General features: G+C 40.9%; 1 protein-coding gene across 4 annotated transcripts in view; it reads right to left on the bottom strand.

Moving 5' to 3' along the window:
- Positions 1–23,195, bottom strand: part of ZNF438 (zinc finger protein 438) — a 166,583-nt gene extending 143,388 nt beyond the window's left edge. For 3 of the 4 annotated variants that reach the window (XM_042991329.1, XM_042991328.1, XM_042991327.1), the window contains exon 1: positions 22,374–23,195. The gene's annotated coding sequence lies outside the window, so the exon portion shown is untranslated. Of the gene's footprint in view, positions 1–6,667; positions 7,834–22,373 lie in introns of those variants that run through there. The other variant, XM_042991326.1, reaches the window with a different exon arrangement.
- Between the last annotated feature and the right edge of the window lie 516 nt (positions 23,196–23,711).

Consider the following 23,711-nt stretch of genomic DNA (forward strand, 5'->3'; position numbering starts at 1 on the left):
TTTATATCTGACATCATCGAAAGCTGTATAACGTATCATTGATAATGTGAATGCATTTATAAACTCCAAAATACTAAGCACCATTTACCTAGGAGATGGAATCATTTGGGAAAAAAAACACGAAAAAGGAAAATACTTCTCAACCTATATACATTCAATCATAGTAAAAGTTCAAGTATGCTTGGAGACTTAATTCATTCACATAAATGCAGCTACCCCTGTGAGCCCACAGTCTGGGGAGGTCTACCCTGTTTCCTGATAGTTAAACCAGATAACTCAACAAGACAAAGAGTGTAGCCTTTGATGAGGAGAGGGTGAGAGAAGTCTGCCCGCTGACTTTAAAAATTATACATTTTAGCATGAAGATTACAAAGTTATCTTTATGTAATAAAGAAAATTATTTATTACCTATAATTTAAAATCTTTAAAATTTCATGTTTTACATATTACTTTTCAAATGTGGTTAAATTACAGTAAACATACCTTAGTATTGTTATAAAATTCTGCCATAGAATACACTCATAATTACACTTTCAGTGACCACATCACCTTGACATACTTGTAGTTCATTAAAACATCCATCACATTTCAGTAATTTAGTTCAACATTTACTGAACAACCACTGTGTGCCAGTCCCGGAGACAACTGACCACCCCCTAATCACAAGAACCCCCACTCAAGAGGCAAGGGTTGACACATATACCCAGGAATACAGTGCAGTGCTGAAGGCAGCAAATCAAGGCTGGCTCACCAGCAGTGTTAAGTGGGGTGGGATGCCTCTCCCATCTGACTGCTGCTCTCAAAAGATGAGGAGTCAATAGGAGGTCAGGAGGAAGAAGGGGAAATGCAATATAGACAAGGCATAAGAATCTGAAATCACACATGTTCAGGGAACGGCAGTGGCCGAGAGTATCTATAAGAAACAAGTAAGCGTGAATGGCCCCACTTCATTAAAAGCTCACCAGAATTGGGCATTATTTTAATTTCTAGTACTTTCAAGAGAATAGAAGGGGTGACTCAAGGCAGATTTAAAATGCATTTCTTTGATTACCTGTGATGATGAACATATTCCTACATTTTTACAACAGTATTACTCATCTGTTAGAATTCTCTGTCCACTTATGTACTAAGTCTTGATATTTTTTTCCTCATTAAGTTTAAGAGAACTCTTCAGGTATTACAGATATTAACCCTTCTAACTCATAGTCTCTTCTCAACAATGATCTGCACTGAGATCCTATCATTTCCTAGCCCCACACCCTCTGATAGTTCCCAAGTCCACTTAGAATAAAAGTCAAAGTATCTCCAATGGCCTGTAAGGCCATAAATGAAATGAGGAAAGCTGGGGGAAGAGTATATCGGGGGAAATAACAAGAGTCCATTTTGATCATGTTAAGTAGGAGATGCCTAGGAGACGTTCAAAAGGAGCTGCCAATATTGTGTTATCCTTAGATCCTCAAGACAACTTTAGTCTAGCCAAATGGTTCTCAACTGGGGGTGATTCTACCCCCCAGGAGACACTCTGCAATGTGTGACACATTTTTAGTTGTCACTTCTGGGATAGAGGCGGTTCTACTGGCATCTAGTGGGTAGAGGCCAGAGATGTTGCTAAACATGCTGCAGTGCATAAGACAGCCCCCTAACAAAAATTTACCCCACCTTAAATGTCACTAGTGCTGAGGCTGATAAAACCTGGGCCTGAGAAATAAATATGGGAGACATATAAATCATTTTTAAAACCAAAAGTGCAAAGTGAGGAAAAAAAAAAAAGAACCTTGATCTTTTTCAGTGGTCAGGTAAAAGTGAAAGAACACAGAAGACTAAAAAGGGTTAGCCAGAACGGGAAAAGGAAACCCAGGAAAAGGTGGTGTGACAAAGGCCAAAAGAAGAGTGTTCCTAAAAGGACCGATGCTCAACAGCAGTCCACTCCATGGAAAACAGCTAAGATGGCAAGTGGCACTGGGAGGGGGTAGGCTGTTTGAAAGAATGGAGGAGGTATGCTGTGGGAGTAAGATAACAGAGCCACGTGGGAAGACTGCTCGGCAGTTTTGAGACTGCTGAGTATATCCCTGACGTGAAATCAACAAGCAGGTAGTTGGGCTCATCCAGTCCTAAGGCTTTGCCAGATAGGAGAGATCAAAGAGATGCAAAGGAATTGAGGGAATCTTCCGGAGTGCAGCTTGAATTGGGGCCGCTAGGCTAGATAAGGAAAAACTTGATGACAGAAGGGAACTAATGAATAGAGAAAAATGGGGGAGGGTGTTAATGAACTGAAAAGCCTTGATGAGTCATACACATTTCCATATCAATAAATATACTCCTCTACCATGCTTGTAACTGTTCCATAATAATATAGCCTATACCTTGATACTATTAAAGTAAAATCACATTTACTTTAATAAGAAAGAGGTATTTACTATTTGGACACCGCTCACCATCCAATTTACTTTGTCAGGTCAAACAGCATTTGTGGAAAAGACCATGCTGTCATAAAAAATATGCTAATTAACAGTCACAGTTTATAAAATACCGGCTTTTTCATTTGCTAATGTTGCAACTTTGAATGACTTAACCTCTCTGATCTAATACCTCTTAACAAACTGTGGTAGGCACAGTAGGCATACCATGCCCCTTCAAGGGTATCTGCCATCCTAATCCCTGGAATGTGTGGATACGTTATGTTACATGGAAACGGGAATTAAGGCTGCTAAGCAACTGACCTTAAAATAAGGAGAGTATCCTGGAATATCTAAGTGGACCCACAGTAACCACAAGGGTGTTAAAGGGAAAAGAGAGAAGCCAAAGAGTCAGAACCAGAAAGACTGCATGTGAGACTTGACCCACCACCGCTGGCATTGTACATGGAAAGAGACCACAAGCCACGGTATGTGGGCAGCCTCTAGAAGCTGGAAAAGACAAGAAAACTGATGCCCCCTAAAATCTCCAGAAAGGAATGCCACCCTGCTGACAGTAACACCCATTCTGGGCTTCCATAGGGTAATAAATTTGCATTGTTTTAAGCCATTAAGTTTTTGTTAATTTGTTACAGAACAACAGGAAACTAATACACAGGTAAAATGAATCCACTTCATAAACTGTGTAACCAAGAAAATATACATAAAGTACCTAACAGAATGCCTAGGATATAGAAGTATTCAAATAGCTGCTAAAGATATTAATAGTGCTACTACTATTACAGCACCAAAAACAATGGTAGTCCAGCGAAAGAGCACTGACTCGGTTCTAGAACTTACTCTCTGACCTAAGACATCTTAGTTAACTTTAGACTAATTTCTCTCACTTGCAAAGCAAAATGAGGGGGCCTAGAATACATGACTTCTAAAGTTTCTTCCAGCTCTAAAATTTTATGGTTCAAAACCTAATTCCTTAATGACATTCTACTTATTGCTAATTAACAGATTCAGAAAATCCTATTAAATAAAAATAGTAAGCCAAGCAGTTTTCATTTAATGTTTCAACATTTTCAATATTTTATATTGCTGAGTTACAGCCTTATAAAGTTGAGTCATGGCATAAAAATCACAGACCTGCAAGCAAGGAAAAATATCTAAGTCATCCTGCTACTATTTAAAGGCCTTACAGTCAAACTACAATAATATCTTCTCAAGTAGCTCAAAGTATATTCCCACACATTACCTCACTTATTCGTTTTTTAATAGCTAAAGAGATATAATTCACATACCATGCAATTAACCCTTTCACAGTAGACGATTCATTGGTTTGGTATATTCAGAGTTGTAAAACTATCACCACAAACAATTTTTTAGACCATTTTCCTCATTCTAAAAAGAAACTCTCTAGGCATTACCAGTCACTCTCCAACTCCCTTCCCCAACCCTCCCCGGCCACTAACTGACTTTCTGTCCCCATGTCTCTTCTCGGCATTTCATATAAATGGAATCATACAATATAGAGCATTTTTGTGTCTGGCTTCTTTCACGTGGCATGTTTTGAGATTCATCCATGTCGTAGCATGGTCAGTACTTCATTCCTTTTTCATGCTGAATGATATTCCACTGGATCGTGTGAATGATACACCACATTCTGCTTATCCGTTCAGCAGCTGATGGACATTTATTTGGCTTGTTTCTACTTTTTAACTATCAGGAATAATGCAGTTATGAACACTAGTGTATAAATGTTTATGCGGATGTGTGTTTTCATTTCTCCTGGGTAGAGACCTAGGAATGGAATTGCTGGGTAACATATGGTAACTCTGTTTTTACCTTTTACATTTTTTTTAATGTTTATTTATTTTTGAGAGAGAGAGAGAGACAGAGAGAGAGAGAGAGAGAGAGAGAGAGAGAGAGAGACAGAGCGTGAGCGGGGGAGGGGCAGAGAGGGATGGAGACACAGAATCCGAAGCAGGCTCCAGGCTCCAAGCTTCCAGCACAGAGCCTGATGCAGAGCTCGAACTCACAAACTGCAAGATCATGACCTGAGCCGAAGTCTGACGCTTAACTCACTGAGCCACCCAGGCCCCGATGTTTTTACCTTATAAAGAACTGCCAAGCCATTTACCAAAGTGGCTGCCTCTTTTTCTCCCACCAGCACTGTACGCATGTTCACTCCAATCTTACCAACACTTGTTATTGTCTGTCTTTGATTATAAGCAGATAGTTGGTACAAAGTGCTTTCTTTTGTAGTTTTGATGTGTATAAGCCTACGACTAATGATGCTGAGCATCTTTTCATGTGCTTATTTACAATTTATAAGTCCTCTCTGGAGAGATGTCTATTCAGGTCCTCTGACCATTTTTTCACTGTGGTGTCCTTTTTACCACTGAGTTGTAAGAGTTCTTTATAAATTCTGGATATAAGTCCATTGTCAGATATCTCATCTGCCTGTATGCATTTTGTCCCACTCTATGTACCTCATCTAATCTTAGTGCAGCTACTCGCACTCAATAAACCAATTCTGTGCTACCACCCCTATTTTACTGAGAGAATTAGTATTTTATATGATTAAATAGACTTGACAACTGGCAGACTCAAAAAACATAAATAAATAAAAACAACTTACAGCTATGTCCTATTTTCATTAATTTGAAGGAGCCACAGCAACATTGTGACAGCACATCAAGGAAGGAGCCTTCATCCAACTGTGATGCTGTCCCGTATCAATAACCAGACAATATTATTTCCACAGGTATCTCAAAGATGATTCATTCATTCATTCAAAAAATAGTTACTGTTACATGGCAGGTGCTATGCTCAGGATGCATCAGCGAACATGACCAAGTCCTTCATTAACCTTACAAATTGGCAGTGTTAGACAAAATCCCTAGTGCTAAATCAATGTCCTAATGGCAAACAGTCCAAACAAAGAAATTTATCTTATTGCTTAAAAATCCCCCTCAACTCAAGAAACATTACAGATTTTAATGCAAGGGATACCCTATTTTTTTTTTTTAATCCAAAGTGTCAAACTTATTTTGTGGCCCAGGATGACCTTTTTATAATGCAGCAGTGCTTACTTTAATGACATCTGTCAAAATGAAACCTGAGTAAAGGAAGAAAATACTCATATTTTTACCTTTAACAAGAAAAGCCTAAAGATTCAGAGTCTATACCATAGCCAGTTCCTAACTCGTGCTGAAAAAAAATGTTATATAGCTCCATTAAACATAAAAACAGTAATATAGAATTACAAATCCAACCAGCTAAAAAGGTAGTTCTAACCTTGCCTATCAAAGTATCCTCAATGCAAAGCAGAGGGACCAAATAGCCCTCAAGAGGCTGAAGGCATGGCACTAAATGGCCCACACGAACTTTACATTTCTTGGCTTTGTGTTTTGCCCCTTAAAGAGTTCACACAGATGTTACACTCTAAACTATAATATATCTATTTTATTTTTTCCATTTTTATTTTAGAGAAAGAGAGAGAGCGAGTAGGGCAAAGGGGCAGAAGGAGAGACAGACAGACAGACAGAATCCCAAGCAGGTTCCAACTCAGCACAGAACCCAATGTAGGGCTCAATCCCACAACCCTGAGATGGTGACCTGAGCTGAAATCAAGAGTCAGATGCTCAGCCGACTGAGCCACCCAGGTGCCCCAATACGTCTATTTTCTTATTTTACAAAGTTACCATTCTTTTTTTTTCTTTTAATTCTTTATTTTTATTTATTTATTTTTTATATGAAATTTATTGTCAAATTGGTTTCCATACAACACCCAGTGCTCATCCCAAAAGATCCCCTCCTCGGTACCCATCACCGACCCTCCCCACCCTCCCACCCCCCTTCAACCCTCAGTTTGTCCTCAGTACCAGTCTTTTTCTTTAATGTTTATTTATTTTTTAAAAAGAGAGAGAGAGAGAGAGAGAGAGAGAGTGTGGGCAAGCAGGGGTGGGGAGGGCACAGAGAGGGAGACGCAGAATCTGCAGCAGGCTCCAAGCTCAGTGCAGAGGCCGACATGGGGCTCGAACCCAAGAACGCTGAGATCCTGACCTAAGCCAAAGTCGGATACTTAACTGACTGAGCCACTCAGGTGCCCCAAAAAGTTTACATTCTTAATTAGAGTCAATAAAAGAATTTGTTGAGAAAGATAGTTTATGATTAGAACTACATTAATTTTTGCTGTGCAAATTTAGTAAATTAAATAACCGCAAGTAAAACTAATACTCGGGACGATGTACCATGCCTACCTCATAGTTTTGAGAGTCCTCAACACGCCACTTTAAATGGAGGGCATGCATACTGTCGTTTGGTTAGCTAGGTGCCTAAAGATTCAGAAGGCACAGGCTGAGCCTGGAGAGTATGACTGGAGGTGATCCCAGAGATGGCCTGCTGCAAGACAGGCAAAAGCACAGATCAAGGCAGGGCTCTTTCCATGTGAACTGAGAGGCTGGGGTTTCCTGGAGGTGGCTCAGTGTTGCTTCAGGGAGTCAGAGAATAGCTGCTAAGTGGACAGAACACAACACCGCCAACTTCCGTTTCCACTGCTTTCACCTGTCTTACACAGCAGGCTTCCAGGTAAGTTCTCTGAAGACTAAAATCAGACTCCAAAAAAAAGGTCTGAGAACCTAAATGTAGAGGAAGTCTTGGCTAGGCAGACAACATAACACTGTGCATCACATCTGAAAGACAAGTGAGGACCCAACGGAAGAATGAATAATGAAGCTGGTGAGGGGCAGAGTCAAAAACAGGAAAGGGTGCGGCATAAGCCAAGGGTCGGGGTCAGACCTGTATCCACTGAAAATAATGCCTATTGTGGAGTGGGTGTGTCTGCTTATAAGAGCGGCAAGGGGATCCTTCACCCAGAAGCATTCAACTGCTGACATCTTAAACTCCAATATGCTACTTATAGGCTACAGTCGCTTGCCGTCCAGCTCTCTAGATTCTTTACCCGCCATTGCCAATCAATCCTCCACAAAGCAGCCAATATGAGCCTTCAGGAAAGTAAAATAGATCACGTCACTTCTCTGATTCCAACTTTCTAATGGGTTTCCCATGACACTTGAATAAAATCCCAAATCGTACCGCAGCCCTAAAGTATCATGGCCCTCAGTAATTATAACTCCTCCTCACTCACGCTCCCCAGTTACCTGGCCACTCCTCAGGCAAGCTCTGGGCCAGGGCTCTGTCTGCCATACTGTTTGCATACCCTGGGATGCTCTTCACATTGCTGTATCCTAACTACATTCCAGTCTCTGCTCAGAGATCATCTCTTCCAAGAGCCTTTTCTTGTTCACATCATCTAAAATAGCATCTAAATCACTCTCTACCCCCTTACCCTTCCTCATTTTTCTTTTTAACATTTTCATATATTCATGTGTATTATCTATCTCCCCTGTAGACATAAGCTCTAGTAGGGCAGGCGCTTATCACTGCTTTGATCTTAGTAGCCATGCCACAGAGAACAGTGTCTGGAAGATAAATACTCAATATTTATTGAATCAATGAATAAATAAATCTCACTTGATCTTAATATGTTGAAGATTCCAGTTTTTCCTCATGCCCTATTTTTTTCCCCGATCCATTAGCCATGCTCCAGGCTTCACTTCGTATCCACCATAAACCACCATAAACACCAGGCAAACCTGATCATCCAGCTTTGCCCACTCCCTTGCCTAAACTTAACTTTCTTGCTGGCTTGTCCTTCTCCTAAACCAATCTAAGAACCTACTTCTTCCCTCCCACAACCACACTGGAGATTGCTGCTATAAAAGTCCCACCCAAGTGGACCAGAGATGCTGCAAATGCAGTCTCCCATCTCAGCAGGTCCTTGCTTGCTGCTGCCCATCAAACAGTAATAAAAGTATAGGATGGTGAAACCAAATGTTATGTAATAATAACTTTGCAAGTGTAAGAACTCTACAGCAACGAAGAAAATTGGTATCATGTGAAAATGTCAGGATTTTTACATGAATATGTAAATACACCTCTGAAATATAAAGGAAATCACAATGTTCAAAGGAGTTTCTTTATTTCTAAACTCGTTGTTAGACAGTTTGAAAGATAAACTTCCACAGAAAGAATATATAAATGAAAAGCCTCACCTGAAAAAAATCACTAAAAATGATTCTAATTTTCCTGTTTCCTGTTTCCATCACTGCCATCTGTATTAACCAAGATATAGGCTACACTACTACAATAAAACCAAGAATGTAGTGGCTCAAGCCAGAGTTTACTTCTGTCTTGTGCAGTAGGCCTGAGACAGACAAGTGGTCCCAGCAAGGTGGGCAGGTTCCTCCCTGAGGGTTCCTCCTAAGGGTCCTTCTCTTCTGTCCTGTCACTCCTCTGGGGCACTGCCCTTGTCTGTATGATGGAAGCTGGCTCACCTACACCTCACCCATGGGGACAGGGGAAAAAAGACTACGACATACAGCAGATGTTTAATATAAATGTGGTTTAGAAGTTGCACACATCACTTCCACTCCCATCCACTGGCCCAAACTTAGATACGTGGTCTCATCTGGCTACAAGAAGCCTAAGGAATACAGTTTCTGTGTAGGAACTATGTGCCAGCAAAATACTGCTGGTCGGAGTGCATCCTTCTTCCCACTCTGAAACATTCCTCTCCTTTTCTAAAGGGATAACCTGAAGTCCCAACCAGTTACTGGATTCAGCTCAAAGCCTAAGACCTCTGGGTGATACGCAACCTCTTCAACAGATATCAATGTGTCTCTGTCCCAATCCAGTGACCCACAAACTAATAGAGAAATAACTTTGTTCTCTACCACCACCATCACACCCAATATACAATGGAATACAAGTAAGATTAATGCAATTAAGTCATTTTGAAAAGAATGGCAAATAGGTATTCTTACCAATGACAAAACACTACTGGACAGGAATGGCAACGAATCTCCCGACTCTACCAGGGAACCAAGATCCTTGGTTTAACTCAGGTTCTGTGTGCCTGGTGGGGAGAGAGACTCATTTGTTCATTTGTCTGTTGAAGCCTGGCTTTGTCTCTGGAAGATATCTTTTTCCATTATCCCTTCTGGCAATCTGTGAAGTGAACACAGGACAGTATGTGCTCCAAAGAGGCAGGAAAGAGCTAATAGCCTATTTCCCAGGGGGTACATATTTGGGGGTCAAAGATGGCTTTAGTTGTCAAACAATGTGAAACCATCACAAGTTTTGGCAAGCTAAACTTGTGGCAACATAATCGTCTCAAAATCCCCCATGTCTTCTTGTCTTCAGTCAGTGCCACGTGAAAGTAAGGACAAGTAAAGATTTAATCCGGTGGTAGATGCTAAGTTTGTCAATTCTGCCTTTTTGATTAGTTGATCTCTGAGGCAGATCCATCCCTCTGTCCCTCAATTTAAGGTTAGCTAATTTGAGGTCATCTGATCCACAGGACAGGATGATTACACCACCACACCCCATTCACATCAGTGCAAGCCATGTGACTTAAAATGTTCTTCCTGCCTGACTGATTTCAGGCTCAGCCACCCGATTAGCTTTGGCCAATAAAATATGAACAAAAGTAACACCTGTTACTTCCAAGCAGCGGTTTTGCAAGTCTCCTCTCCCTCGGAAACAGAACAGCAATGTCCCCAAAAACCTATTCCTTTGGCTTGGAGTGACAGAGGATGGTGGAACAGAGCCACAGACATGTTATGAGTAAGAAATAAACTTTTGTTGCTCTAGGGAACTGAAACTCTGTATTTGTAACTGGAGCTTTACCTAGCTTAATTGGTTCAGGTGGGAAGATAAATCCTTTATTTGATCCTTGCCTAGCCTGGCTTCCACCTTTCTCTGGCCAAGAAAATCTAATGAAGTCTCCTAAGAACAAATCTAACCTCTCGCTGTTTGGGAAGAAGAAACCATCTTTCCAACCCTGCAACACCCCATATTACTGTCCTTTCAGTTAATTCAAAGCATAGGCCATGGGCATTCAGAACTTCCTTTAGTGAAATCATACCCCCTCCCAGCTCTAATTGCAAACTAGCTAATTGTTCTCTTACTTGACACCCTCTTGCAGTTCCTTGCTAAAGCAGCTGGTCAACCTATGTTAGCAGCCTCACATTAGGAGTCTTTCCAATCACTTCCCTGGGGGTACAAAATGGTAGACACACTGACTGCCTTCCAAGTTATCAGAGGTGACAGTTTCACCAAGCTTTTGCCATAGCGTAACAAGGGTCACCAGTTTTTCAGCCTAGGACATGGTGCCTAACCGTCTGCTGACCAACCACTCAGCCAGTGCCATGTACTTTAGCTATTTATTATGGCAACACCTCGCTTCAGGTACCAATTTTGGCATTAAATTGGGTATGAAGAAAGCTGTTGTGATAAAATGACAACAAATACAGTAACTGAAACAAGAAAGTTTATTCTCTTCCTGGAAACAGTAAAGAGATAGGCAAGTGCTTAGGGGAGGATGAGTAGTAGTTGGTTCTGTTCCACAAGGTCATCTGGGGACCTAGGCTGACGAGGGATGGCTCTGCCATCCTCATCACAGGCTGCCTGTCTCTGGGTTCAAGGTGGTTGTTACCATTCTAGTTGATGCAGCTTTCCAGTCAACAGGAAGGTGGAGGCGGCATAGGGAGATGAACAGGACAAGCACCTCACCTTGAAGAAGTTGCACATACCACTTTTGCTCACATTTAACTGGCCCCAACCTAAACACACAGATATCTCCTATAGTCAGAAGAAGTAGGAAGATATAGTCTCTAAGACGGGTTCCAATACTAACAGAGAAAAGGCTATCCTAGATACTGAGGAAGAATCAATAGTCTCTGCCATACCTCATACAATCTAATCTCAATTGTCATCAGAGAATTTTTGTTGAAGCGTATTTCAGATTTCAGAGAGTGGCACCCTCTGTTCAAAACCTCCACTGGCTTCCTATTTCACTGAGTATAAAAACCAAAGTCCTCACAATGGCCTACCATCCTTATGCAATCTGCTCCTTCCACTACCTCTCTCACTTCATCTCCTGATACTCTTCCCTTAAAATAAACACCAAATGTATTAAAGATCTAAATATGAAAGGTAAAACTAGGAAGCTGTTGAAATGAAAAGTAGGGTAATACATTTGTGACCTTGGAGTGATGAAAGATTTCTTAAGATCTCAAAAATATAAACAATATGGGAAAATTCAGATGGAACTGACAGAATTGACTCCATCAAAATGAAGGACTTGTTATTCAACAAAAAAAACACTACAAAACTAACAGGCAAAAGTATGGGAGAATATGTTTGCAACTTCTAACAAAAAAAAAAAAAACAACAACAAGGGATTAATATCCAGTGTATGCCAAGAACTCTTGAAGATAACAACAAAGACAGGAAATGCAATTAAGAATTTTGTAAGAGACAGAAGCAGACAATTTTGAGAAGTAAAGCTGTCAGATAAAATACAGAATGCCCCATCATATTTGAATTAAAGATAAGCAATAAAAAAATTGGTATAGGCATATCCCCACTAATGCAAGGGTATATACTTACACTAAAAATGTATTTGTTGTTAATCTAATACTCAAATCTAACAGGGTTTCCTGTATTTTTATTTGCTAAATCTGAAAACTGTAGGTGAAATTTATATGGCTAACAAGCAAATGAAGAGAAGCTCAGCCTCAGCAGTAATCAAAGAAATGCAAATTAAAACTACGAAATACCATTTTATATCCATTTATATTATCAGTTTTTTCCATTTTACTATCACCTACCTAGGACTCTATTTTTGATCATATCACTAGGCAATATAAGCCCACCTATTCCCAGAGGTGGGCTTATATGCACAGAGAAAAACCACATTTCAAATCCATTATTTCATACATATAAACAAAAGTGTAACCATGCTTAGGCATCAAAGACACCTTTTTTCCTAGGAAATTTAACTACCTATTTAGTATAGATTTAGAAAATTTAAATGCTGAGGCTAAAAATGATTGAGTATCATTTACCAATTAAACAATAGCTCTTCATAAACAACATGATGTTAAGTTTAATAATGGGTTGAGATTAAGCTCTTAAGGTTAACTATCATAGCAAGTCAGAAACTTGCGCTATCGGTAAAAACAAGAATCAGGCTTCACGTTTTCAAAGAGCTTTCACACAAAAATGCTTTATCTAAATCATAAATGTAGCTTTATCACTGGATAATACTCATCTGGAAGGCAGTGAGGTATGATACAGCTGTAGGTTAAGAAAAGAAATAAGGGCTGCATATAAACGTGGCAGTACCCATTCTTTTTTTAAAATATTATGACGTTTTTCCATGTAAATACAGTACACAGGCTCTTTTAAATAAAACTTCAACACAAAATAGAAAGTATATCAAAAACTCCTTTTGCTTTTTCTAACTTCTAGGATAAAGAATGCCCTCTGAGTTTATTTTAGAACCTCAAAGGAAAACATTTTTAAAGCTAAAATACTACTGTGAAACATCAGTTTAGAAAAATATCACAGTTCCAGCCAATTGTCATAAACAGCTCTTTATTTCATTCCAAAAATTAAAATATTCTAAATAAAAATTAAACCGAAATACTTCATAAAAATGATACTATGATATAATTGTGGTAAAATGATTCACAGACACTAAAATCATTCAGCCTACCTTATATAAGACACATGATATAACCATTAAATCTCCTAAATGTTGATAAGAATTTGCCAGTTAACTTTCAAAAAGTAATCACCTCTACATGTATCTCTAACAACAGCAAAACAACAAACTTGTAGATCTATAATTCAGCGTCCATCAAGACTACTGTGGCAGGCATATGATACGACACATTCCCACAAGAGAGAAAAACAGACATAAAAGTAACAGCTATCACCACAGTATTTAAAATAGTCAAGTATTTCCATAAATAACATATTACCTTTTTAACTATATATCAAAATAATCCTTGAAGCAGCTTGGGTCCCAAATAACATATAATCCTGAGACTGGTAGATAGGAAACAAATTACATTCACTGCACTCATTTCTTTTTTTACAAGTTTCAGAAGGAAAGCAAAATCAAAGTGTATATTAGCGCGATTGCTAACAAATGTTTGACACAAATGTGGAAAATAAAAAGTACCTATTCTCCAGCTTCGAGAAAGGAAAAGATTATTCTTTGGCTCTTGTCCCAAGCTGGGAACAAGTAATCACAGAACCGGTTGTAAATATGCCCCAATGTATCAACCCTTCAACTCTACTCAACATTTCCACTTAAGTACTCAGCTGAGGAAGTCAGCCGAGTGGCAACTGCCTTGCTTCAGGACACTTGCTCCTCAGCACCAGCCAGACCCTAAACCCCAAGTTTCAAGTTGGCCAATCCTTAAACTGTCTCACTGAAAATATGCCAATCCTACAACTCCATGCTTCCTCAAAACCCTATCTAAGTACATCTCTGCCTGTTTGGAGGATTATATTCTGCACATAGAGCTCTCCCTTGCTTAGCAAGTATGGAATCCAGCCCGGCTTCAGTTACACATCAGTGGTGGTCTCTCCCCTCAGTAATACAATATTATGTCCACTTGGATATGGCATTTTTCTTCATGGAGATAAGTAAAATATTTTGTCAGGATAATTCAGTTTTATGGAAAATTGAAAATCTTCACCTTTTCAATATAATTATAGTCCTTGTTGCCCAATACACAATTGCACAGACGAAGGTCTTTTTCCTTTCCTTCTTAATCCAAGACCCACAATTTCACACTATGAATTGTCCACATTCAGCCAGTGGATGTATTATACGAAACATTAAAATTTCCAATTATAGACACATAAATACAGAGAACAAACTGGTGGTTGCCAGAAGGATGGGAGATTGGGGGAAAGGAATGGGAGGTACAGGCTTCTGGTTATAGAATGAGTAAGTCCCATGGATAAAAGGTACAGCATGAGGAATATAGTCAAGGTATTGTAGTAGCTTTGTATAGTGACAACTGTGGTAAGCACAGCACGATGTATAGGGTTGAGGAAGCACTATGCTGTTACACCTGAAGCTAATTAAACACTGTGTGCCAACTGCCCTTCATTAACACAATCTGATTTTAAAAATGGGCAGAGTAACTGAACAAACATTTTTCCACGGAAGACATACAGATACATGAAAAGGTGCTCAGTCTCACTAATTGTTAGAGAAATGCAAAGCAAAACCACAATGAGATATCACCTCACACCTGTTAGAATGGCTATCATCAAAAAGACAAGAGATAATAAATATTGGCAAAGCTGTGAAGAAAAGGGAACTCTTGTGCATTGTTGCTGGGACTGTAAATTTGTGCAGCCACTATAGAAAACAGTATGGAGATTCCTCAAGAAAACATAAAATAAAACTACCGTATGCCCCACCAATTCCACTTCTGAATATTAAAAAAAAAATTTTTCTGATTACTGAAACTTACATCAAGAATTGAATATCATCAAATAATCTTCAAACATGAAAACTCATCAAATATTTGAGTATATAGTCTTTTTGAAAAAGTAAGAGAAACAGCCTCAAATGTGACATAGAAGATGGCACTGGCTGAAGAGAATAATAGGTTTCTAATTTAAAAATCAGAACCAATGGAGGTACTATCCCAAATATACATCCCTCATCAGAAAGGCAAAATGAATCATGCCAAGTAGGTTGCCTCACCCAAATATACTCAAATACAGCTGAGAGCCATCTCTTCAGTCTGCTTTTGGACTTAGACTGCTCGAACAATAAATTCTAAATAGCAAGTAGCACTATCTTATGGTTTATCAAAATTCAGCGAAGTTTCCACTCAAGTCCAATCACAGGATTACAAACACTGAATTACCTATTCATTCAAGTGACAACATGAACATCTGACAGGTGTTGCAGGACACCAGAATGTCCCCCCCCCCATACGCCATTTTGATATTCTGATTATTTTGAATCAAAGATATTTAAGAAACAGCAGGTGCAAGGACATTATGACTCTCCTTTTTCCCTCCTGAAAGCAAAAGATAAAACTCCCATGTGAAAAGTATTCTTATCAGCAGAGATGGTGGTGGGAGGGGTGGGGGAGAACTAGAGGTGGAGAAACCTATACAAAGAAATCCTATTACACTAATCCTTATCTTCCTAGTTACTTCTTCACCATTTACTACCCCTGGCCCAAACTCCTCTGGTCTTGTCAATTCTTCACAAATTTATTGTTTCTTTGTCTAAAATGTATAAAAGCTTCCTGTTCCGGCTACTACTGTAGGTCTTCATCTAAGGTTCCCATGTACAAGTAAGTTTAATAAAGTTTGTACGTTTTTCGACTATCAATCTGTCATATCAGTTTAATACTTAGGCCCAGAATGAGAACCAAAGAGGATGGAGAAATTTAACTCCCTTACAGTGTTAAGAAACCTACTTAGGTTAAGCATGGATTTGGTGAATTTATCCAGAAACTGTCAAATATACTTATTAGAGAATACCTGGAGAAGCAGCATAGGTCACTGGAAATAGTCAAAACTACATTATGAGTTGGGTGACCTTAAGTAAGTTACCAGTTTTCAAAGGACAGCCAGGAAAATCAAATGAGACAACAACAACTAGTAACTTTAAAAATGTCCTAAGCATCAAAACCTCTGAGAGTCCTCAATTTGCTTTCATCCCTAACTTGCTGTAATGTATACAGCAAATCATTTGATCTGTTTCCTCATCTGGCAAATAGTAAGCGTAATGCATGCTCTGCACATTTCATGGGGTGTTCATGAAAATCACGAATCAAAATGAATGTGAAAGGATTTTTGAAGTGAATAAACAACCATGTAACTGAGATAGTTAATTCAAAATATGAAGGAGATTCATACTAGCAAATCTGATACAACCCAGGATTATATAATGCCAAAATTAATTTTATCAAGAAAAAAATCATGGCTGAAAACAAACCAAAAACATTAGACATACTAGCAATCAAAAAAAAAAAAAATTCAAAGCCATCAGCTACAAAAATTCTTTTCCTTGCAATAAATGAACCAAATTAGCTCAGTTCTCCAACAAACTAAAAGCAGTTGAACACAATCTTTTGTTCAAGTAAGGTGCTTGCCACTTGCAATTACCTCAATCTCTAAAACACCAAAAAAAAAAAAAAAAAAAAAAAAAAAAAAGAAAGAAAGAAAAAAGTTATATCTTGCAGGATTTCTCAGCAGCAGTATTGACATTTTGAAATGGATAATTCTTTACTGTTGGGGTTGTCCTGTGCCTTGTAGGATATTTAAGAGCATCCCTGGCCTCCATTACTATATGACAGGTGCCATGCCCTCACACACAGTTGTGACAACCAAAAATGTCTCTAGACATTGCCAAATGTCCCAAGAGTGAGGTTGGGGGAAGGAACAAAATCATCCCCAGTTGAGATCCACTGAGCTAAATTCATAGTTGTATATATTCCAGTATTTATCTCACTATAGATTGGTGGCCTAGAATGCAGCTTAAAACTAACACTTTTGCAATATAGAACCAAATAAAAAAATGCTATCTATAGGATAGTAACATCTTAAGAATTCTAGGTATGGCAGGTTGTTATGGTTAAATTATCCCTTCCACTAACATTCTGTTTTTGCTTAATCCCCTCTAAAATTTTCTCCTTGCATGTTCTTTTGCAAAAGCAATTTGGTTAACCCATCACTAAAGCTTAGTCTCCACCAAGACTTACTAATAATAATTATTGTTATGTGAAAAAAATCAAGCCTCAATTAATCTGTAAGTAACCACGTGTCAAATGAATCAAAATTAAGTGACACTTGGGGTGCCTGGGTGACTGAGTCGGTCGAGCCTCTGACTCTTGATTTCGGCTCAGGTCATGATCCCAAAATTGTGGAATCAAGCCCTGCAGCAGCATGGAGCACACTTGGGATTCTCTCTCTGTCTCTCTCTCTATCTCTCTCTCTCTGTCCCTCTCCCCTGCTCTCTAAAATAAAAAATTTTAAACAATAAAACTAAAATTAAAAAAATTAAGTGACAATTGTTTATATTATTTAAATATATTCAATCATTTACAATGCTAAGTAAAAGGCCACAACTAATATTCAGCTTTTACTGCAAATACAGAAAATATAAATATATACACATATGTACATACATATATAAGTTGAAGGTAATATGCAGGAATAAAAGAAACTACAAGAAGTAGAATTTTAGAAATTATATTTAATGGCCACTACATTAACATCACTGGGCTAGACATAATTTTCTACAAGAAACAATTTCCATATATTTAAATGTGTACTCTTAACATAAAGTAGTAGTTTCTAAATTTGCTCATGTAAATATAGTTTGTTTTTTTTTAAGAATCTGGATTGTATAAGTTATCTAGGATGGTCAGATTTAGAAAGAGGGGCTTCTGTCTGCAAACAGGAAGACTTACCACAATCTAGCACAATTAAAGAACCATCAACCTGCCCTCACTAAGTCTAAACTTAAAAAGTGACTAAGGCTGAACAATCAGCAGGCCCTTCAAAATACTTTGTACCATTTATGCATATCTGATATTCCTGGGGAAGCCAGCTGTGATTGTGGTATAAAGGAATACTAATCATTTCAACTCCATTAAATTTAGGGAAGCAACAATAGCAGATTTAAAATTTGCAAAACAAGATGGCACATCTGTATTTGTGGAGGGTTCCTGTTTAGATGTTTAGAGTGAAGGGGCGCCTGGGTAGCCCAGGCAGTTGAGCGTCCGACTTCAGCTCACGGTCCACGAGTTTGAGCCCTGTGTCGGGCTCTGTGCTGACAGCTCGGAGCCTGGAGACTGCTTTGGATTCTGTGTCTTCCTCTCTCTCTCTCTCTCTCTGCCCCTAACACACTCACATTCTGTCTCTGTCTCTCTCAAAAATAAATATTAAAAAAAAAAAAAATTAGATGTTTAGAGTGATGGTGAACCGGGTTATCCAGATCAACTCTCCCATGGAAAGCTAAAAAAGCTAAACAAGATATAATTTTATATACTGTAAGAAAAAAACTCTGAAATGAATCCAAAATCTACCATGGTGCAATTTTATATAATCTTGTAATGGTTCAAATTTCAAAAACTCCTGATAGGAAGTAATAAAATTGTGACAAATGTATTGAAGTTATAGTATACCCTTACAGAGATCTACAGAAGACACTTATTTTTGTGCATATTGTTCTAGTTTCTAGGTTCTACCACATTCCAGATATGAGATGTAATCTATAATTCCACCTATGACATACACCACCAGATCCCCTTTCTATGACAAAAAAAAATATATATATGTATGTATGTGTATATATGTACATATCTCAGTGTTAAAGAGATCATCAGCAGAGAAACTGAAACTTACTCCAATATGTGGAACTTTGGCGTGATACACTGAAACCAGTGGAAACCTGCCTAAATACCTCACACAGCCCCTGCATCACCCTCTATTATGCAAGCTGCAACATCTCAAGCCAACTCCCTTATTTCACTAGTGAGTCCTGTCAACACTGAGGTAATAGAACTGGAAAAACTCATCACTCCACAATGATACTAAAATAGCAGAATTTATTTCATTTGGTAAAAATTACACCGTTGCCAAATGAAACTAATGCAAATATAGTAAAATATGCAAGATTATGAGTAATTCTTTTGTGGAAGAGGAGCCTCAAATTCACCATGCAATTGCTAAGGCATTCTTTTGCTCCTTTGACCCTCTTCATGCCCCATCCCTCAAGTATATGGGGTGGGGGATGGGGGGGCTGCAGAAGGCCAGAATGAAATAATCAACATGTATTTATGCATTTAGTCTACTCTGGTCTTATTCCCACAGGTTTTTCCTCACACTCTGCTCCTCCAAGGAGAGTGCTATGATTTATTCATCTCTGAACTCCCAAAACTTAATCAAATGTCTTACACATAAAGTCATCCCTAACAGCTACTACATGGCAGGCACTGGATTAGGAACCAGAGACAGAGAAGTAAAAAACATACAGACCTCACCCTCATAGAACCTCATGGAAAGGGGATCCTGGATATTGGCCGTGTAACCGAGCAAAGTAACGAGAGTCTAGTCAGCATGGCCCAACTGCCTGCGTTCTTTACTCCATCGCCAACCAAGGCTTAGATGAGGCACAAAAGCAGGCTTTCTTTTCAGAAATGTAAATGCTGAGTATCCAGCTCTGACCATTCCTCTAAGTTCCAAATGCGTAAATCAAATGTACAGTTAATGTCTGTAACTACCTACTCAACCAGTCAACTTATAGGTGGTTACAGACGTTAATTGTGTGGATCCGAAGCCAGAGACTGCTTGGTTTTGAATCCTGGCTCCGTCACTTGCAGGCTGGGTGATTTTAGGCCAGCCACTTTTAACTAACCTGTGCCTCTGTCCTCTCGCTTGTAAAACGGGGATCATAATGATCTCTAGCACATATAACTGTTACAAGGATGAAATTAATTAATACACGTGAAGTGCTTAAAACCCTGCCCAGTACAGTTGACGGCTACATAGTGCTTCCTGTTACTACTAGCTCTGGTACTACTAGGTCTACGAGGCATCTAAAAGTTGTCCAAGACCGAATTCATGACCTTCGCGGCCAAGCCCTTTCTCCCTGCTCCGTCAACAGCACCACTGTTCTCCCAGCCTAAAACCGAGGAGGTCATGACTTCGCCCTTTTCCTCACACTCCAGACGTAAGCCCACACCAGCAGCTCTACCCTCAAAAGCATACCATGAATTCGACCACGTACTATCGTCTCTACAACCACTTTCCCAGGCCAAGACACCAGCATCTCTCCTCCAGCACAGAACGATAGCCTCCTACCTCCCCATGGTCAAGTGGCCCCACTCCATGACCTTTACGGCTAGTCCTCCAGCCAAGAAAACTAACATCAGATGCTACTTCCTTGATACAAACCTCCCAGTGGTTTCCTACCACACCTAGAGTAACACCACCATAGCCTACAAGGGCCCCCAAAATCCAGCCTGGTCCTCCAACACCGCCTGCCACCACTTTCCCCCTTTCCTTGCTGTGATCTGTACGCTCATCTTGCCACGCCTTGGCCACCTCAGGCTAGCGTCCACCTCCCAGCATCGTTCCTCCGCTGCCCCTGCTGTGAGGCACGACAGGACTGCCACGTGGAGCATGGACTCCGCGTCAAACTGCCCAAATTCAGTATGTTTAAGCTGTACGACCTCGAGCACGCCTTTCTGGGTGTCAGTTTCTTCATCCACAAAAATGGGAGATAATAGTACCTACCTCGTTAAGTTCGCTGTAAAAATTTAGTGTTTACAAGACTACCTCAAATACACTGAGTCCATGTGTTTACTGCTCGTATGATCCCTGCCTGAAATGTTCTTACCTCTTCCTCTCGGTTTCATGGATTCGACGGTCACCTCTTTCGGAAGCCTTTCCCTGACAGACCCTATCTACACCTGCTCTGTTCCCCCACTGCCATTCTCTTATCTTCCTTCACCTCACTCTACTTAATCACGGTCTGAAATAATACTGTGTTCTTATTCTTTGTAGCCCATTCCCCCCCTGGAAAATGAGCTCCACCAGCTCGCAGGATAGTTGCTTGCTGCTATATTTCTAGTTCTGACTCAGAACCTGACTTCTCAACGAACACACCTCTTACCCAGGCTAGGGGACCTACGGAGGTTTCTTAATAACAATAACCACACTTAGGAACCCTGTCATCCTTACACTTACCCTCTCATTGGTTCCTTGAGAAAGCAACAGTAAATACACCATCATCTCCCATTTGAGACAGGAAAAGAAAATCCCAAGTTTGGGTGAGCTGTCTGTCCTTGGACACAAAGTTATTAAGTGGTAGAACAAAGACTAAAACCCCTGCTCTCTAATTCTAAGGCTTCTCAAAGGAGGTTAAACTGAATTTACAGAAATGTGATCTCTCCATCTCTGGAATAAATACACCCTGTGATGTGTACAATAGTATTCCCTTCAAAGGTCCTAACAAATACTTACCCCTGAATTTGAGAAGTATTACAGTACTAACTCATCAATAACGCACTAACCCTTGGCAAGCCAAAACTTTCAAATTCAAATACGACCATCAGATATTCCAAGTGGACACAAAAACTCTAAAACTGAGTATACCTGTGTCGACTATAATGCACTAGTTCAAGCAAGCTGAAAGCTTTCTCTGAAAAACCCAGACAAGGGGATCTCATTTGTTCATTGTCAAGAACATTGTGATAAGGCTACCAGTCATTTCTTGATCCCTGTTCCACTAAGTTCAGTGACAACAGTTCAGATCGCCCATCAGACTCAAGTGTTGCCCATGATCAGTGGGCACCAGGGGGTTAAGGAGGCAAAACTGTGAAAGATCCCTACCTACCAGACCTTTGTTAAATGGCCATTGGCCACCACGTTCTCAGAATAAGGACTGCCTTTCTAAGCTTTCACCTGTCAAGTTTACATGCTTGTGTTACCTCACGTGCTCTCACAACGTCCCCGGTTCTGTACGAATGCCAATTAGGCCAGGGGCTGCTTTACCTCCATTTTACACAAAAAGGAAACTGAGGCAGCAGGTGGTTATCTTTATAACCGGTCCTCAGCGATTTGGTCACTTGCAGAATCCCCAAAGAAGCCCAGATGTGGAGTCTCTGAAGAAACCCTCCATACCATACTTCACATGTCAAACTCCAGGGCTGAGGGGAATCTAAGTCCCTTCATCAAAGAAGGAAAAAAAGGGGGTCGCTCCCATGTGGACCCTCCTCCTTCCCTGTCCTCGGTCGCAGGCTCCTTGAGCCCTCTCGGCCCCAGGGGAGAAGTGAGGGCCTGTCCTGCGGGGCGCGGCCTCGCCTCCCCGCACTCTCGGTCCCGCCCGTCGCAGAAGGTGCACTCCCGCTCTGGGCGGGCACCTGTCCCTTCGCCACGTTCGGCGGCTCCCCGATCGCCCAATGATCAAACGCCCACAGCCACCACCGACACCGGGAATGCGAGCAACAGAGCGAGCCCCGCAGGCCCAGGGAGCTGCAGGAATCCTTAGAAACTTACAGTTTTCCTACAGCGTGCGCGTCACGGCGAGGTGACGTCACGGGACCCGGCGTTCGGGAAGGTCAGGTCTCTGGGCGCCCGGCCGCACCGCCCCCACGGCTCCGCCCTGCTCGCGACGGCGGGAGAGACGCCCCTTTCCTCGGCGGCTCCGCCCCCGCGGTGTGGCGCCCGGAGCAGGCGCAGGCGCAAGTGGCCTGTGTGGCCGCCTCCTGGGGCGGGGACTGCTTGAGAAAGCTTCTCAGAAAACCTGTGGCCGAGGGCCGGGGACACTAATGGAAAGGGGCGTAGACCACCCCACCCCCACCCCAGGAACACATCGAACTAGCTGTCGCCCTGGGGGTTGGAGTCGGACGCCAGAGTTGTGAGGTAGACTTTCCGCAGACATTGCCTTCTTCCCTCACGTGTTCATTAAAAGTTCTCCACGTGTGGAAACAGCCGTTAGCTCCTCACCAGGTGGCTGCGACTCCTCGAGAGGGAGGAGTCAGCTCTCCCGCCGTGCCCAGCTCCCACCCGGCTCCGCCCCCGGGCCCGCCCCCGGCTCCGCCCCAACCGGACCTGCCTTGGGTAGGCCCCGCCCGCGATGGCTAGACCCGCCCCTCCGAGTCCGCCCTTCCGGCTCCGGCTCCGGCTCCCGGTTCCAGCGCCCGCCAGCCTACCCCGCCTTGTCCCGGCGCGGTCTTAGAGGTTTTAGTGTGTCTTTCTTACTGAATAACCCGTTTGGCCTCTGTGTAACTACTTATGGATTACCGTTCACCGTTATTAAATGTAACAAACGGTGGTTCCGTGTAAACAAATATGTACACTTCTTGGCGGGTGTAAACTTTCCACAGCCTCCCACTCATGTGACCATACCTTCCAGCGCCCCGGGTCAATGCTTTTATTTCTGCTCTTAGAAAGGACTAGTTATGCTTAAAAGAGGACTCAGCAGAAGGAAAACTAAATGCCCGAGGAACTAACAACAGTGTATTAACAGATTATCTCTGGCTTGTAGGATTCTTACATTGCTCTCATAAGCGGGAAAAACAATAAACGTTATGGTTAAAAGTGGCTCAGACACATTTGTCCTGGGAGAAAAATAAAGGATGGGAAAAACAGGCCTTGGAAGTAAACCCAAAGGTGGAAATATTGTAGATAGCAAGGATCTCTTAAATACTTAATTGGAATCAAGACAAATGGCTAGATCAGGCATGGGATTTTGCCAGGCAGCTCCAGTGTAAATAAAACTTGAAACAATGGTTTGTTTACACTCTCATTGAAAATACTGTAGTATTTTCACAGAAAGGAGAGATTACAGGAGAATATTATTAGCCTTTAACTCTTGATATCTGAGCTGGTTAA

This window comes from Panthera tigris, chromosome B4 (genome assembly GCF_018350195.1).
Source record: "Panthera tigris isolate Pti1 chromosome B4, P.tigris_Pti1_mat1.1, whole genome shotgun sequence".
Lineage (NCBI taxonomy): Eukaryota > Metazoa > Chordata > Mammalia > Carnivora > Felidae > Panthera > Panthera tigris.